The sequence below is a fragment of the Cupressus sempervirens genome, chromosome 5, assembly GCF_028749045.1.
Source record: "Cupressus sempervirens isolate cs-2001-9-10 chromosome 5, ASM2874904v1, whole genome shotgun sequence".
Classification (NCBI taxonomy): domain Eukaryota; kingdom Viridiplantae; phylum Streptophyta; class Pinopsida; order Cupressales; family Cupressaceae; genus Cupressus; species Cupressus sempervirens.
The window spans coordinates 352,215,772-352,235,465 of NC_143122.1; the positions used below are offsets into that span (position 1 = coordinate 352,215,772).

At 35.4% G+C, this 19,694-nt stretch overlaps 1 protein-coding gene across 4 annotated transcripts in view; it reads right to left on the bottom strand.

Moving 5' to 3' along the window:
• LOC149556174 (uncharacterized) overlaps nt 1-19,694 on the bottom strand; it is a 99,526-nt gene that overhangs the window by 46,198 nt on the left and 33,634 nt on the right. The window lies entirely within an intron of this gene.

Here is a 19,694-nt window from a genome sequence, read left to right on the forward strand (position 1 = left end):
AATGAAAGGATAAACTTCAAAAAAATAAAGTACAACTAGCACAGATTTCAACAAAAAAAATAGTTTATCCAAAAAATCCAACAAAGACCCCGAAGAGATCTCAAAAAACCTAAAAAGAATTTAAAATCAGAATAACATCCTCGGTGGTACAAAACTAAGGCACCCACAAAATTTTGACAACAACCCAGTTAAGGTTTCGAAAAGCCCACCAAGTATTTGCACTTAGATTTTCCATAAGGCAAAGAATCTACTAATTTTGAAAGAGACCTTATCCATCAATAAAAATCTTCAAGAAATTGTCGAAAATAACCAGTGGAAGTAGAAAAACAACCATAGAAGGATAAAAATGAAGCTTGGTCCCATCATTAATGGTAGACTTATGGAAAAAATGGCATTTGTAGAAAAACTGGGCCTTAAATGACATTGGGTAGGGAGAGTCAAACATTGTTGCAAAGTCGTGTGTAATTTCCCCAATTTCATGAGCATCAAAGTTTGAGGGATTAGCCTATTATTATGACCCTCGTAGGCTAATTACTATCGATAGAGAGTCTTCTGAGGCAGAGACTTGGTTAAAGGGGCTTCTTGTTATTCTAGAATTCAATATGTTCCAACTTGGTCTTCGTTTGGCTCAGATTGGACTTTGTGATGGCTCTGATTGCCATACTGACTATTTCTAGCAAGACTGAGGTTGATCAAGAAGAGCCCTTTCTATTTTTAGCAAGGCGGTCATATGGACTAGAGGATGCAGTGGTTGACTCCCTTGTTCGGACAGATTGTCGAGTTAATTAGTATTGAATGAGATATTAATATTTTGATGGCCTTTATTGATATATAATTATTTGAGTTATGTTATAATGTTATAAATCTAACTTTATAACAAAATGGGGGTCATATTGAGGATAATGAGTAATTAATACTCATTGAAAAAAGTGTGTTTTATTAATGATATATTAAAGTCCACTCATTATTATAAAAGATATCAAAACCATTAAAGACTCAAAGAGCCTTGCTAATGAAGTTTCGTGGAGAATTATTATAGAAGAGCATTGGAGAGAAAACAAAAGGGATTTTGTTGTGCATTTTTTTTATTGATCTGGTGAAGAGAAGAAATGAGGGATTAAAGAATTTCAGCGTGGTGGGATCATGAATTCCAGACAGGCTTCAGCACTTTGAATTAGAGAAACATCCAAGTAATTTGCAATCCAGTGATAGCTTTATACAAAAGCCATGACTGAGATTAATGATGATAAATTTGAGGATTTTTCATCACAGTTTGCATTCAGATTATTTGCAGAGAATTGAGAGAAAAATAGGAATCATATCGCAGCCTCTAGAACGACATTTTGAAGTGAACTAGTGGTCGACGCACTCGCTCTATGAGTAGCATGGAATTTAGGAAGGTGATGCCAATCATCTGGTTGGCACATGTGGATTCTTAACAGAAAATCCAGACACTAACTTAGCCACCCAGTTGGATTCCTTTCATCAGTATCAATTTAGATGTCAATTTGAACAAATTTTGCTGCTACAGGTTTCAATAGTTATTTAATTATTTCATGCATAGCATTTGATATTATAGAGTGGAGGAATAAGAATGCACACGAAATGTTCATTGTAATGCCATATCTAAATTGCTCATAATCAGCTTATTAGATTGCATGTCAACTGTTTGTGAAAATGTCCATTGGTTGTAGGTGCACAATTTAAATGTAGAAATCATATGTATGCATTCAAAAAAACACAAAAGGATTGCATTTGCAATTTAGTTCTTTGCCTAGACATTTTAGTAATCGATTGCAAGCAATTAAACTTCATTTAAAACCATTCCAATCAAGCAAAAACAATCTGAAAATAAAAGACAGCAAGATAGAGCTTGCATGCAAAGTGCTTGACAAAATGTCAAACATCCCAAAAATAAGGCAATTTGGTGTTTATAAAAGTTAGAACTAGCAAGGATTCTTACAGTGTGCAGGAACAATGGTGTTGTGTGGGTATTAGAACATTCTACAAACAAAGGTGACTAAAGCCTCACCTACTAACAGGCAGGTAAAGAAGCACAGATCAGGCCACTGGGCTTGAAAGCATAAAAAATATCCAAAAAAAGCCATGCCCGAGAATATGTTTTCCTACAAAAAGCAACAGTAGTAAGCAGCACCAGCAACCCATGATACAAAGACAAAGGTTGTGTGAACATAAACCCTAGACAGGTTTGAATACAGCGAGTAGACTGCCGCAGAAAAAAATTCACGAAATAAATAATTTCAAAAATGAAATTATTAAAAATATCAAAAAAATGAAACTGAGCTTTAATACCATATTATTGAGAAGTAATTGGTAAAATATTTTGTGTTAACAAATTATCAAATATATCATTATAAAAAGCTACAATAGGTACAAAATAGGAAGTTTCTAATAAGAAACTGAAAAATATTGTAGAGACAATCTTATCTACCTAATTTACATAATATACAAAAGATGACCATTAAAGTAACATAATAATATTCTAATAATTAATGGCAGAGCTCTGAAATTGGAGATTCACACTAGATTATTCTTTGGGAACAAAACCCCTTGAAGAATAAGGGTTGGACATTCTTCCAACTTGATCATACAGGGAGAATTGATCATTTAATCAGCTGCAAGAGCACTTGGTTGATCAGGATTTGTCAAGTTTTCAGAATTTTGGTGTAAAGTTGGATCAGAAATTGCAGATCAGGCTTGATATTGTTGCATTGTATCACCTCTTCATTCCTAGTAGGTTGTACACCTGCAAGCAGGACTAGCATCACTTCTTGGGAGGGATTCACTGTTTTGGACTGAGTACGGGTAGAATTAATGTTAAAACGGATAATAGACTTCCCAGAATTTATTTTTATGCAATTTTATCTTACATGTAGCAAGTCGTACAACCCTAGCTCGCTGCACAATCACTCCAACAGGTTACATCAGCTACGGTTTAGTAAATTGCTCAATATTTTCATCAGTTATGCCCAGATTTGTAAAATTCAGCCTTCAAGTTTAATTTGGCTATCACCTTTGGTTTATCAGCAATAATCTTACTCAGCATTTTGCCTGGTACAAACTCTATATGATTCTTGACAATTTTCAAGCATCTGAAGTTGTTCATTTGGTGTGATTTTTTTTACTATAAATAGTTTCAGAGTTAGTTAAATTTACCTTGCATTCAAAATCATAAAAAGATACAAAAAAAATGAAAATAAACAATCAAAAATATCAGAAAATAAACAGAACTCAAAAACAATTTCGCAAACAAACTCGGTAATTCACAGCTAAACTTTGTTGGCATCTTTCATGCTATACGACAAGTAAATCCCAACCTAACCCTCTTTAGGTTTGATGATTAGGACAGAAGTAAGGAATTCGGACTTAAGTATGCTGTCAAATATATTATGAATCCTTCAATGTTTCTTAGTATATGTTGTCCTGCATTTTGTCACCACAAAATGTAGGTAACAAGAAAAAAAAAAAATTCAACTTAGTTTTGCATCTCTCTAAGATAGTTCATTATTTAATTGGCTAATAATGATCAATCAATCGACCTCAATTTGTATAATGAATCCTTTTACTGAAGGCCTTCATCAAGTATTTTTTTGTTTTTTATTTTATTAAGCTTATGCTTGATTTTTTAAGCCTTCAATGTTCTTTTTTGCATTTTCGAGTGTGTTTAATTGCTTTTGATATTTTGTTTTGTTCAATCCCTTGCTTTCAGTTTTCCTTCTGATTCGGTATATCTTAGGGCTTAATCGAACTTGGCAATCAAAAGATATGGTCATTTAAGTGCCCAAAAGGTGGACTCTCTAGATGCAATTGCATATTTAAAATATCGTGTTATATTTTAATGTTGACATTCACTTTTTGACGAATATAACATAAATTCACTTTATGTTATGTTCTTAAGTTACTTTATCATTTAAGTGACTATAGAGCACTTTATGTTATATTTTCATGTTGAGGTGTTTTTAAATAATTTCACTTTAGTGACTTAATTAACTACGTAGTTTAATTTTTTTTAGAGAGTTACCATATGTTTTATTTCATAACTTCTAAGATGAATATTGCTTTTTGAATAATATTTGCACATGATATCTAAACTATATAATGTAAATATTAATTTTTGACCCAATTAAGTGATATTTCTTCAAAAATCAATTAAATATGTGCTTAATTGGCCTTTTAAGTTGTGCAAACTCAACTTACATGTCTAATACATATTTACATGTAAATGCATTCCTTGAGTGTGATTTGCACCAGAAAGGCATGTAAAAGACTTCCTAGGCTCCACTTTACATAAAAAATCCCCCTTACATGTAAATCACTTTACATGTAATTGCCTCTTGAGAGTGCTATTTGCACTAGAAAGGCAATTTATTGACTTAAGCAAATAAAAAGCGAGTTTTTAAAACATGCAAATGCCTTTCTAGCGTGTGATTTGCACTAAAACATGTAAATTTACAAATGCATATTTAGAGTCTGATTTTAACATGTAAATGCACATTTGAAATATGAAATAAACTTCTACGAGTCCATTTACATGTAAATGCACTTCCAACCAATGAACTTTACATGTAATTTGTCTTGGAAAAATCGGTTTTGCACTTAAAACTCATGTAATTCCATCCCCAAGTCCACGATTTTGCCTTCCAAGGCCAAAAACACCCAAAGCATATTACATATTGCATATTTTAAAACATGCAATAGGCTAGGAGAGTGCAATTTTCTACTTCTACTCCATTTGCATACATTTTAAAACAAGTGTTTTCCCATGGAGAGTGTGATTTGCTTTCCCAACCTTCAAATGTATGCATTTTGAACATGTGAACTCCTCCATAGAGTGTGTTTGGGGATTTTAATACATGTAAATGCTATTGGAGACCACAATTTTGCATTCCCAAGCCAAAAACGGCTCAAATACATGCATTATTAGGGCACAATTTTGCTAAAAACACCCAGAAAAGTGGGTTTTAATCTACGTTTTTGCATTTTGGAGCCACGTTTTGCATTAAGGGAAGAAGTTTTTGCATTCACAAGTCAAAAATGACCAATATATGCATTTTTAGGGCATATTTCCAGCCCATGCATTTGGATCTAGAGGACATGTTTTTGAGTTTTAATGCATACTAGTGCATTTGAAATCCACGCTTTTGACCTTTTTATGCGAAAACGACCCATACTCATGCATTTAGAGGGCACGTTTTTACCCAAAAATGTCCCATATACATGAGTTTCTCAAAAATGTTTTACACTTGAGGTTTTGAGAATCACGTTTTTTGCATCCACATGTAAAAACACCCCACATATTTGACACTGGAGGATCACATTTGCAAGCTTTGAAATAGTCAAAGAGTTGTTTGGGAAATTTGAATTTGGAGGAAAGTCATTCATTCCAACTTCTTAATCTTTCAAAGTTGGCTCTTTGAGCTCCAAGTAGAAGATTTCAACTTTGCTTGTCTTTTCTTACTTACTTTGCTATTTTGTTGCATAGTTTGGCTCATCTTTGTCCATTTGTTCAAAGTCATGCCATATATTTTGCAAATTTTCTTTAATAAGATGAAATCTTCTCTGTTCAAGTGCTTGAAACTTTCCCAAACTCAAAAAATGAATTTACATGTAAGAGAGCGTCTTGGTATTTGTCATGTCCAAGTCAATACCCAAAGGTATGTTTTTCGTTTTGTGCATATTTTTGCTTGTTGTTTGCCTGCTTGTTTGGAAGAAAGTTGAGGATTATTTCCCAAGAATGCAAGAGCATTTTACACATTCCACCTTTTCATGCAAGTGCATCACATCTTTTCATATTTCACCAGCACATGTTAAAGCACATTACATTCATTTTCCAATATATGCAATTGCATCCATATGCATTTACATGTTATTACATCATCCAAACCCACTTACATGTAGCTCCATCCTCCATATGCATTTACATGTAATTCCATCCTTCAAACCTAATTACATGTTTACATCAAGTAACAATTACATATAAAGTAATTTACGTGTACTTACCTTTAGGGAACATGTCGTCATTAGCACACATCCACATGCATCCCAACTTGCATTCTTGGCCATACCCTCAAAAGCCCATCTTTGCTCACATGCAATCCACCCTTGGGAGTCTGATATTGGCCCATTTTGCCCAAATACATATCCTTTCCAGTTCATTTCTAGCCATCATGTGTGTTTCACAAGTATCTAATCCATACTTTGAACACTCATCCCTCATGGACTCGTCATTGAAACTCAAATCCCCAAGTTTTCATGGATCCAATCTCATTGGAAGATGTTTTCATCTTGATGTTAGGACACACTTTTCAAGATATGTCAACACTTCAAAGAATAGAGACATCCCATCAAGAAGGCATTCTTTAAATCAAAAGAAGAAACAGTTCATTTGGTCTCCATTGTCCCAAAGATTGTCCGAGAACCAAAGTACGTGTGGGAATGCGCCAAGCACTTTGCTTCAAAAAAAAAAAGTTAAAAGCGCTAATGGAAATTGATTTGAGTTTACATCCAAACACCATCTAGGTCTTCAAAGTGTCAGAGACTTCATTATGTGCCAATTTACAAAGGAGAATTCACAACAACTCGAACAAGAAAAAACTTGACCACATCAAGTATTCAAATGACAATTAGAAATTCATCAAAGAGAATGTATAGTGCAGAATACCGGAATTCCCGATCCTAGGATCATCACAAAGTAAAAGGCTTTGTTGATAGTCTACAAGATTGATTCATTCATAATCAACAGTTTCAACATTTTCTTCAAGTCTTTTCTTGTTTTGTAGATGCAAAAGATGGATCGCATGTAATCTGATTGCATGTCCTTCAAACATTTAATCCACTAATTCTTCTTTACTAGTTAGGCCAGGTCAAGGTGGTTGAGTTGCTCCCACTTTTTCCTCCTTTCTCTCACTTCTTTTCCTATATAACAAGTGCCCCCCACCCCCCCCCCCATTGTAAAAATCATCTTTTGTTGTATGCAAGAAAGCTCTCCCAAACTTGTGCAAGCATAACTTTGATTGTGTAGTACTAATTTGGGAGAAAAGTGAATAAAAGAAGCAATTGGATTCGAAGCTTTAACTAGAAGCAATTACGATAGAGCAGATTAGAAGATTTCACTATAACTTGTGCCTATTGTCTTTAATTCATGTTATTATTGTGTGTACAATAATAGAGTGTAGTGATTAGAGAAGCAATCGAAGTCGAAGCTTTGACTGAGAGCGATTGTGGTGATACATAGACTAGAAGCTTTCACTATAGCTTGTATTACCAGTTGGGTGGATATTTTGCAATTGACAATTTTGGGTAAAATCCAATCACAAAATAGGATGACCAACCACAGCGTTTAAGACAAAGTCTCTCCAACCTTAAAGGGAAGGCTACCCCTTCTCACCGTTCCTTGGATCAACTCAAGGTAAACAAGAAGTTGAGAGACTTTGTAAAGGGGTGTTACCAATATTCTTTCCTCTTAGCTTTCAAGAAAGAATTCACTTACTCATGGAGCGAGTAATGGGCAAGATGAAATCTCTAACAATTGGAAACGGTGATACCTATGGCTATAAACCAACACAAACTCAAAGGCTAGCTGAAAGTGTACCAATTTGGCTCTAAGTTTGGTTGTAATCTATTCTATATGAATAAGCTTTACTATTAGGGCACAAAGACTTCCAGAAGAAAGATATCCTAACTATTTTGTGAATCAAGAAAGAGATATAAGCTACAGTAAAAGCTCCTAGTCTATATATCTCCACAACTACTCCCAGTCAAAGATTCGGCTAGGATTGCTTCCTAACTCGTTTTATACTCAACTATCAAGAATGCAAAAATACATGAATCAAAGATAACAAATGCAAATTACAATCAAAGCTTCTAACTTGCACAAGTAACAATTTCACTCAATCAAAGTTAAGTCTCAATTGATTCTTTGTATTCACTTTTCTTTCAAAATGGTGCTACACAATCAAAATTATGCTTGCACAATTTCTCCAAAGCTCTCTTGCATACACTAAAAGATAGATTTTACAATAAGAGAACACTCCTTTATATAGGCAAAAGACTTGAGAAAAAGATGGAGGAAAAAGTGGGAGCAACTCAACCAACTTTGACCTAGTCTAATTGAAAGAGAAATTATTGGATTACATGTCATTACACATGCAACTCGTATTACATGTAATTACACAATTTCATGCAATGCATCCTTTTTGATCTACAAACATAAAAACAAATAACAATCATAAATACGTTAAATTTGATAATGATGTCACGCACTGTAGGAAGATCAAAAATCTCTATTGTCTTTGATATGGCTTCTATTCTTTCTGCATTAGCATATGCTGATTCCGCAATCTTAGAATTTACCAACAAAGAATCTTGCAAGTGCTTTGCTAAAGATTTATACAAAGCAAACTTGTTCATTGTATGAGAAACAAAATCTTCAAACTCTAAATTAGCATTGATCTTGATTGTATATTTTGAAGTTATCCCTTCAACTGCAACCAAATTACCATGATCATCAAGAATTTGGCATCCCATTTGTTCCAAGTCACATGTGATCCCAACTTCCATTGCCTAACAATCTTCTGAATTAACCTGCAAATTTGTTGTGAGCTTTCTTAGTGTCTCTTCCCTATAACCCATGAGTCCATGACATTTGTAGAACATTTCATGGGATGGAAGAACGTCACACGTGCCCATGGCCTCTAGATCAGATTTGGCGATATCATCCCAATCATTCAGAATTTATTTCAAAGTATTAGCCTCCTGAGCCAAAGATGCAGTCAAATCATGTATCATTTCTTCAACATTTTTGATACGTCCAAAAACTTTGATCGTATCTACAATTGCTTGTACTCCTTGAAAAATGACTTCTCCCATCCAAGACTTTGCAGCTTCTACTATCCTTCTCTCTTTGGGTGTCTGAGATGCAACAACTGCATGTTGTGAGGATTGTTGTTGAATAACCTCATTTAAGAGAGCAACCTCCTGCTTGGGCCAGTTTTTCTTTTCCCATAATTCATGATTGCTCTTTGACACATTAACAAGTGCATCTTGGGCATATTGTAAGCAACCTAGTTGTGAGTACTTTACAATTTCTACCTTGGTGAATTTGTAATCAGAACGAGTAAGTTCTTCAACTAGTTTTTTCATCAATGGCTCAGCAATTTCTACAAACTTGGTCTTTTCATAATCAACTACAATCCTTCAAACAATCTTATCTTTCAAAGATTTGCACTAAGTTTTCTTAATAGGAAGCTCATTTAGGGGTATTACAACCTTTCTTCTCTTCATTGTAATCTTGCTCAAGCATGTAGGCAAACTAAAATTTTCATCTGTGGAAGTAGGTATAGTAGAGACCATTGGGATTGATCCTGACAGTATCTTTGTTGTGACCGAGCAAGATTCAATTTGCACAACTGAATTCATAGGTGCGTGATAGGAGGATTCTGTCATGAACAACTCAAAACTAGTTAGAGATCTATAAAGTTGAGAAACTTGACAATCTGTGAGAGTTAGAAAATCCTCAAACATACTCCCTAAGTGTTTGTATTGTTCAGCAATTAAAATGGGAGGAGTCGTTGAAGATATAGGAAGAGTCAATGTATTTACCTCTGACGTCGGGAGAGGTGTGAAAGCAATGGATAATGAATCCACATATCATCTATCGCCCCCAAAAAAGGTGCTTCTATTATAAATTGTCCCCGAGTTTGTGTAGGCCTTGGAGGATATATGATCATGACTTCTCCTTCTTCCTCCTCATCTCCTTCGTCAAGTCCTTCATCAAATACTCCTTCTGACTCTTGAACTTGTTTAGGTGTCTGAGCTAATTTAAATTTCTTTCCACCTTTCAATTTGAATTTGAAAGATTTCTTTACATAAGAAGAAGATGCACCATCTTTACCTACAATTTCCAATTGTGACTTCCTTCCAGGAGGACCAAACCTTCCATGATCCAAACCCAACTTTGGATTGGCCCTTTTAAGACCTTTAATTTTCAACCACTTGGTGTTTGCCAGAATGGACTAAAATTGATCAAGGATAGAAGTACCTTCCTTTTGCAGCCATTGAATAGGGAAAGGGCATCGTTTATCAAAACCAACCTGATGATATTCTGGATCAAGAATATTACCATCATCTTCAATTTAGAAATCAGATGGGATCTCGACCATATTAAGATCAATGATTTGCAACAAAGTCAACTTGCAGTAGTCCATTTTCATTATATCCAACTCCATATGCATGTCAATCCAAATGTCTTCTATACGATGGATTCATCTCTCTGTAATCAAAATAGAATCTAGCTTTGAGCCTCTTCAATGTAATTAAATTAAGTTCTACTTCCATGGCCTTTGCTTTGTATACAAAATTAATCATATAATGACCGATCACCAAGGGTTTGGCAGAAGAAATACTGAAAGCTGGTCTATGCAGAGCATGTTATCATATTGAACCTCCATGAGTTGTCTAGCCAATTTCATTAGAATGATCCTGTCGGTAGCATGCCTAGGTAAGGTATATGGGTCTCCATTGAAATACCCGACTCTTACATAGGTAACAGTTGGAAACTAATAAAAATACAACCATATTGATTAACCTTATCCCAAGCCCAATTTGACACTCTTTTGACAGGCAATTACTTATCAAACAAGCATCGGAAAACATCCAAAGAATGCATCTTGAACTCTCATGTAGTGATACTTACTATTTGTCAAAGTTATTTGATCATAATACTCCCAAACTAGAACCTGAAGGCGGTCTCCTTTGGTTGAAAGTCCTAAGAAAGATCACATAGCAGCAGCAATATAGAGAAGATAAGAATTCATGTAGAACAGTGTCAATGTTCCTACATTGAGTAACTACTCACAAAGTGCAGCACTAATAAGTTCTCCCTAAAAGATATGTTCCTTATTATCAATTATTTTGAAAATGAACTTATACATCCATGGTTCAAAATCACTAGAATCCTTGAGACTACATATTCTGCTGAGAAGGATAGTCAGGGCTTTGTATTCTAGCTTAAAACTAGATCTCTGAATAGTTTTTTGCCATCTTGAGAAATTGTATCTCTTGGAATCCAACCAATATAGATTAACATATATCTAATAATTTCCCTTATTTGCATTTCATATCTCCAAAGATGTTTCTTTGGTCAAATCCACACACTCTGCACTTTGTGGCACTTCAAAAATGTGTTCAGTAACCTCAAGATCAAGGCTAATAATAACATTATCATCAGCATCCTTGATCGTTTTGACTTCAGCGAAGCGCTTTGCACATCCTAGAACGAATTCTCGTTCCAAGGCAGTCATAGGAAAGGAAGACACCAAATGAATATTACTCCTTTTGATGCATTTTATTTCATGATTAGCAAGAGCTTCTATGCTCCGCAAGAAATCAATCATATCTACATGCCCGATCTTTGTATCTGACACACTATCAAGAATAGACATGACCTGGGATGGAGTTGCATGAGCCAATTCTTTATCATATTGATATTTCATTTTGACTTTTCAATTATGTAGATGAGGGCATCCCTTGTGCTTGTGTTGCAACATGAAAATTACAAAATGTGAACACATCATCAGAGGATATTGCTTCCATAAAAACATTGATTCTTGATCAATGACAAAGCTTTGGAGTATGGATTAGACACTTCATAGATCTAATGTGATGATATTGAAAAGAGACAACATGCATATGTAAAGGTTGGAATATGGCTTGAGGGCATGAAAATATGAGGAAGTGAGCATTTATGAATATGAAAGTTGAATGCATGGGAATGTGTGCAAATGAAAAAAATTACTTTTAAAAAGTGACTGAGTCAAAAAAAGGTTTTCAAGATGTCATTGCACGAAAAGTGAATTACATGTATATGTGACATGCAATTGGGAACGAAAAGTGAGATTGCATGTAAACGCCAATGAAAGATGAGTTTACATGTAATTGCATATAAGGAATGAGATGCAATGTATTACGACATGAAAAGTGGAATCACACATAATTGCTCATGAAATGTAATTGCATATAAAAGGAATGGATGCAAAGTGCTTTGGCATGTGATGGTGAAAATGGAATGAAAAGATGCACTTGCATGCATTGATCGAAGATGGAGTGAAGTGAAACGTGCTCAAGCTCTTGGGAAAGAACTTGAAACTTTTCCAAAAGAAGAAAAACAAGAAAACAAGCAAGCAAACAACGAAAACAAGCACAAAAGAAACACATACCTTCAAACATGTCAACAAGCAAGATACCCCAACACGCAAACTCGAATTTGGAATTTGAGGCAAAAACAAAAGTATGAAAATAAAACTTTTCATCATTTTTAAAGAGAAAATGCACTTTTCATAGCATCTATATCAACAAATGTGTAACATCGAGATAAAACATGCATCAAATCAGCAAGATAAGCATGAATTAATTAACAAAATAGAAAATATCCACTTACTTGAAGATTAATATGCCAAAAGTAAAGGGAATGAAGTTCTAACTTGACAAATTCTAAAACAAACTTGGAACTCTTCAACCTTGGAATGATGAATTCGAAATGAGCATCCAATGAGGCATTTTTTAATGAGAATATCCAAACCGTGCCATAATATCCCTCTCAACTCCAACGTTTTCAATAAATGCAAGTTCTTGGGATGTTTTTGGATAAAATTGTGTTTTCAATCTGCCCAAAATGAATCATTTTTGGTAAATGAAGGGTAAAAATGTAATCCCAAGAAGAATCACATGGATTAAAACTGCAAATCGACTCCATGGACCAAAACATGATCAATAACACCATGAAATTGGAGGTTTTTTTGTAAAATAACGTGCCTACAAATTGTTAGAGGTTTATTTCATTTCATTTATTAAATTACATTTTCTCCCTTCTTAAGATTTCACTTTATGCACCTTGCATTTCCATTTAATAATTTATTAGTAATTATTAGATGTCATTTACCTCTTAGGGCTTCCCTTTTAGGGTTTTGATCTCCTTCATAAAGATTGATTGGTTGTGATTTCATTCATTCTGTTTTGCAAAAGCAAATTCAATTTTCTTGTTTGTTGAGAAAACCCTTCTCTCTCTGCTTTTCTTTCTTCCTTGTAACAAGTTATTTGCATGCATGATATCCAAGGTCTGTGGATTTGTTCATCATTAAATCTTACACAAATCACCATATAATGATCGATTTTGGCAATAAATCAAACATTTATAGCATGGAAATGCCAAGAAATGCAGAAACACCTCTCTTCTTGGGATTTTCAAGTCATACCATGATCATATCTAAGCATTTGAGTGTAAATCGGGTTCTTGGAAGGCATAAACATGGATTTTTGCCTACAATCTTCAAAAATGGGTTTTTTTAAGACAAATGCATGCTCTTGAACAAATATCGCACCTTTTAGGTGCCATTACATGTTTTAAAAACTTCAAAAATGGCTTCCTCATCAAAAACGCACCTTTTGGGTGCAAACACATGTTTTAGAGACTTCAAAAATGAGTCTCTTATCAAAAACGCACCTTTTGGGTGCTATTGCATGTTAGCAATGGAAGCCAGAAGAAAAACGCACCTTTTAGGTGCACATGCATGTTTTAAATTTTGCACAAAAATGTCCTTTAGGCAAAAACGCACCTTTTGGGTGCTATTGCATGTTTCAAAAATACATGTAACAACATGTTTTAAGTGTTCTAAAAGGCATTTTCATTCAAAATTGCACCTTTTTGGTGCAATTGCATAATTTTAATGAAAATGTGCTTGTAGACATGTTTTTACAACTTAAGTGATGAATTAAGCACATGTCAATTTAATTTTTGAATAAATATTACTCAAATAGGTCATAAATAATATTTACATTATATAGTTAATATAATATGTGCAAATATCATCTTAAAAGTAATATTTATTAAGAAAACTATATAGTTAATATAGTCACTTAAGTGAAAAATTAAAAAGCAACTCAACTTAAAATATAACATAAAGTGCACTATAGTTACTTTAAGTGAAAAATTGAAATGATAAAGTAACGTAAAAAGATAACATAAAATGAAATCATGTTATATTTTTCAAAAAGTGAATGTCAACTTAAAAATATAACATGATATTTTTGATTCGTAAATTGCACCTAAAAGGTCCACTTTTGGGGCACTAAAATGATCATATCTTTTCATTACCAACTTCGATTAGGCCCTACGATAGATCAAATCAAAGGGAAGACCAAAAGCAATGATTTAAGTAAACCAAATGAGCCAAAGCCAACAAACACGCTTAAAAATGAAAAAAAAAATGTTGAAGGCTTCAAAAATCAAGCATGAGTTCAACAAACAAAAAAACTAATAAGACTTGACGCAAGCCTTCAATAAAAGGATTCGTTATATCAATTGGAATTGATGGGTTGATCAATACTAACTAATTAAATAACGAACTAAACTCGGAGAAAAGTGAAACTAAGTTTAAAAAGTTTCGTACTATTACCTACATTTTGTGGTGACAAAATGCAGGACAACATTACCATTTCAAATTCACAAAAAATAGTTAGAATTCCCCTAATTTTGTAAGTCTTTGCACCCCAATGGTAGAGAATTTTCTTATAGAATAAATTAAAACTAAAAATAAATTATAGAATAGGAATCATCTACTTTTGGAAGTCTTTGCACCCCAATGGTAGCGATTTATTTTATAAATTAGAAAAACAAGACTTAGAGCCAAACTAGTACACTTTTTCAATCAGCCTTTGAGTTGGTGTTGATTTATCGATATCACCACTTCTAGCTATTAGATAGAAGTGTAATTTGGAGATTTAAAATTAATCATTACTTGCTCCGCGGGTAAGTGGATTCTTTCTTGAAAGCTATGAGGAAAGAATATTGGTAAAACGCCTTACAAAAATCTCTCAACTTCTTGCTTACCTTGAGTTGATCCAAGGAACGGTGAGAAAGGGAGCCTTCCCCTTAAGGTAGGAGAGACTTTGTCTCGTACACTATGGCTAGTCTACCTATTTTGCAATTGAATTTGAACAAACTGTGAGTTGCAAAATATCCACCCAACAATATAAACTTCATGTAAATGTATAGTGATGTATGTTGTCAATCATTAGAAAATAGCAAGGTTGCATGGGTACTCGTACCCACACCACTAGTACTCGTACCCACATACCCAAGTACCAAGTACACGTATCCTAAGTATCCTAAGTATCAGGTACTTGGTGGAGAGCATCATAGCTAAGGACCTTGATTAAGATTTCTGATTTTTTTTGTAATATCCCCATCACAAAATAGATTATTAATCAAATCTTTGTTAATAGGTCGACTGATGTAAAATATCTCGAACCCATTTTAGGTTTGTTTCCGTAGGTAAGATGTAGCCGTCAACTATCTTTGTACACCCTCGAAAAATTTCCTGACAGGTATTTAAGCACGGCTTGTAGGTAGCCGTAGGCATGCAATTTGAATTATTTTCTCTGTACTATGAATTCCTGTTGGAGTTCTCTGTTGTTCACCATTATGGAAGTGAAAGACCTTCCCTATTTGGTTTATCTGATTTCGATGGGATTTAACCCTTACCCTATTCTGTCGCCTATAACACTTCGCTCAGATCTGGCAAATCAAAGAATCATCTTTCGACATATATTAATTGAAGGATTATTCGTGTTCAAGTCCCTATTATTGTGTGTGGATTTCATCTAAATCTATTGTGTTTATGTATAAACAAGATTGCATTAAAAGTTGTGGTTTATCATTCCTAGCTAAGACACCTAACCGTGCGGCTTTCAAAACACTCTCGTACTACTTGCTCATTTTTCTGTACAGCTTTTATTCCATCTGCCATACACCATCCACCTACACCTCCATATGGCCCTCTTGTCGTACTACATCTACATATTGTCTATGTACGAACACCATACTGTACGGTATTCACCTCCAGTCTACCATACGGCCAATAGGCCTCTTCCATATGACCATCAGGCCCTCTCCCATACGGCCATCCAACTCTGCCAGTCGTACATCCCTGTATACCATACAATCCACTTACCACCATATACGGCCAATCTGTTTTCCCATCCTGCACACCATACGACCTCCACATCAAACCAATAAGCTACCATACAATCTATCTAAGTCTTCCTATCGCATGTGGTATTCGGGCAGTTTTCAGACACACACACCACGAACCTGTTACAAGGGTTCAGGGGGGCAATGGAACATTACAGTGGTATCAAAGCTTCGATCCTGCCAGCCTGTGGACAATGAATGAGAGTTTATAGTTGTAGGAATTTGCTTTAGGGCAAAATTCACCCAAGACCAAGAAGCACAATAACTAGCACAAAATGCCAATAGAGTATGATCAAAAAACAAAATGATATTGAATTCAATTGTATAGTACACTAGAGGTGCATGTATATAAAGGCCTCTATGATGCATCTAGAATGCCTAGTAGTTAGCAACATGATAAGTCTTACAACCAGGGACATGTCCACCAGGTGTGGATTATCCTCCATTAAGCACAGGATTTAGTGCGATGATGAGAGGATAAGCCCACAAAGGTGTAGCACGTACAATTATGTTGTAGACAACATGTGCTAGAATAATAGTGCGAACAACTATACTGTCTACATAACAATTCAATTGTTTATGCAAACTCCAGTGTTGTAGACACCATGTGCTAAATTGGAGTTGCTTACTCCAATGTTGTCAACATGACAACTCAAATGAGTACACAAACTCTAGGTGTCTAACCTAAGAAATAATAAAATAATGCATTTATCTAAGTAAACTTAAGGAAAGCGTAAATAATAATTATTTACACTATCGCCCCCCCTTAAGTGCAACTTAGGGGAATGCACTTAAGCTCACAAAAGCTATGATGAAATGCATAATGGGTCCCGACTACTAGGCCATGTTAGGTACACAAGTACAATGCAATGCTGAAATGCATGAAATCTCTCTGCAAACGGAGAAAGAGGGAAAACCTCATGGGAAAAACCCTCCTCCAAAAAGAGAGATATGTACAATATAGCAGAGAAGGATCATGTGACCCCCTTGTGAAAGGATCATGTAAAAAATCCCTCACCCCCAAGAGATCTCACAAATGAATATACTTGACCTCCGTGAAGCGCTTGGTGAAAATGTCGGCTACCTGCTGCTCAGTAGGACAATACTGCAATGCGATGACTTGCTCATGGATCGGCTCTCTGATGTAGTGCATATGAACCTTAATATGTTTGGTGCACTGATGTTGCACTGGATGTTTCAAGATTTCAATAGCACTCTAGTTATCACAATGGATGACTGTGGGTCTGCGTAGATCAAAACCAACCTCCTTCAGAATCTGTTGTAGCCAAATAGCCTCAACTTGCATTCACAGCTCCTCGATACTCAGCCTCAGTCGATGAGAGAGCAATGGTGTTTTTCTTTTTACTCTACCAACAAATGGGGTCGAAACCAAGATGAAATACATATCCTGAAGTAGACTTGCAAGAATCAAGGTCCCCTACATAGTCGGAGTCTATGTATCCCACTAACTGAAGACCTGTACTAGCTGCATAGTGTATCCCATGTGTATGTGTACCCTGGATGTAATGTAGGATTCCCTTTCAATGAAGTTCATGTGGCTCTTGCATGAAGCGAGAAACCACGCCAACTGCAAATGAAATATCAGGGCGTGTATGTGTTAAGTAAATGAGGCTTCCCACCAACTGTAAATACAAAGTTGCATCAACAAGTGGAGAGGAACACTTTGTTTCTAACTTAACACCTAAAAGGAATGGGGTGGATGCAGCCTTGCAATCACTCATATGAAACCAAGCAAGAAGATCCAGTGCATACTTGGGCTGTGATAGTGTTATCCCTGATGAAGAATGATGTATCTCTATACCAAGGAAATAGTGTAGTAGTCCCAAGTCTGTCATCGAAAACCTGTCCTGCAAAGTAGCCTTAACATTGTTGATGATGGATGCAGTACTTCCTGTCATGATCAAGTCATCCACATAAAGCACAAGGAGAAAATGTGAATCATCCCTCTGAAGAATGTAGACATTCGGATCAGAATGATATCTAGTGAAGCCTTTGGAGAGAAGGAATGAATCCATCTCAGCATACCAAGCTCTGGGAGCTTGTTTAAGTCCATAGATAGACTTCTTTAACTTGCAGACCGAGGATGTATCCTATATGAATCCCTGTGGCTACTCCATATATATCTCCTCATATAGATCACCATTCAAAACTGCACCCTTTAGATCCATCTGATGAACAGCCCATCTTTAAGCTACTGCAATAGCTATTGTCAAGCGAATGGAATTCATCTTTGCTACTGGTGCAAAGGTCTCAATGTAATCAATGCCTGGTACCTGAGAGAAACCTTTTGCAACAAGTCGAGTTTTATGTTTATCAACACCTCCATCCGCTGCGAATTTGGTCCGATAGATCCACTTGCATCAAACCAATTTTCTTCCCTTAGGAAGAGAGACTAAGTCCCATGTATCATTTCTCATAAGAGAGTTATACTCTTCCTCAATTGCTCTATCCCATTTTGGAACACCTAATGCTTCTTTAAATGATTGTGGATCTAAAGCAACTACAATACAAGCATGTGGGAGTGAGTTGTGTTGTGATCTTGTCCTCCTTGTATTGAAAGGATTCCCTACCAATGGTCCTGCTGCATCCAATGTCTGGTTAGCCCATCTAGGTCTAGTGGAAGAAGATGTATAAGGTGTATCCTCAACTTCAACTGGCTGATGCCTCTGTATTGGTCAGGGACTAACATCTTCCAAGTCACTGTTACCACTATCACTCTCTTATTTGATGGAGGAAGAAGGAGGAGTTGAAGACGAAAAGCTTGGACTTCTTTCTTCAAAATGGACACTCCTCTCATAGAATATATCATGCGTCTTTGGATCCATTAACTTGTAGGCTTTATGTGAGTCTACATATCCGACAAAAATGCAAGGTTTTCTTTGAGCTTCGAATGCCTTGCGTTTTTGCGGAGGAATTCTTGCCCATGCAGGACAAGCAAAGACTCTGAAGTACGTAACCGTAGGTTTCGTGCTGGTCCATGCTTCAAAAGGAGTTACACCATCCAAAGCTTTGTGAGGACTTCTATTATGAATATAGTTAGCACAATTCATCGCTTTTGCCCAACAGATTTGATCAAGAGACTTGTTTTGTAGCATGCAAGTGGTCATCTCTTTGAGAGTTCTATTTTTCCTTTCAGCAACACCATTTTGTTGTAGCGTATATAGTAGTGAATGCTGAAGATCAATACCATCTTGAGTGCAATAGTCTATTACTCTTGTGTTTACATACTCCCTCCCATTATCCGTTCGAAGAACTTTGATGAATTTCCCTGATTGCTTTTCCACTTGAGCCTTAAGCTGAGAAATTTTTCATACACTTCACTCTTGTGAGCCATGAAGAAATGTAATGGCCCTGCTCAAATCTGAGTGAAAACTTCTGATTGAAGGCTCAAGAAATTTTGTCAAACAACTCACATGCAAGGGTCATATGACTGATATAGTATTTCAGTTTTCTTTAATGACTCTTCTTCAATTTGCATCAATGAGAATCTTTTGCAAGAAGACTCAAAATTGACTACACAATGACCTAACATGAATGTGCAACTTATTTTGACAATATTCAATGCATATATATAACTAAAAACTACCTGCAATATGCTGTCACAATAAATAGTAATTATGACAAA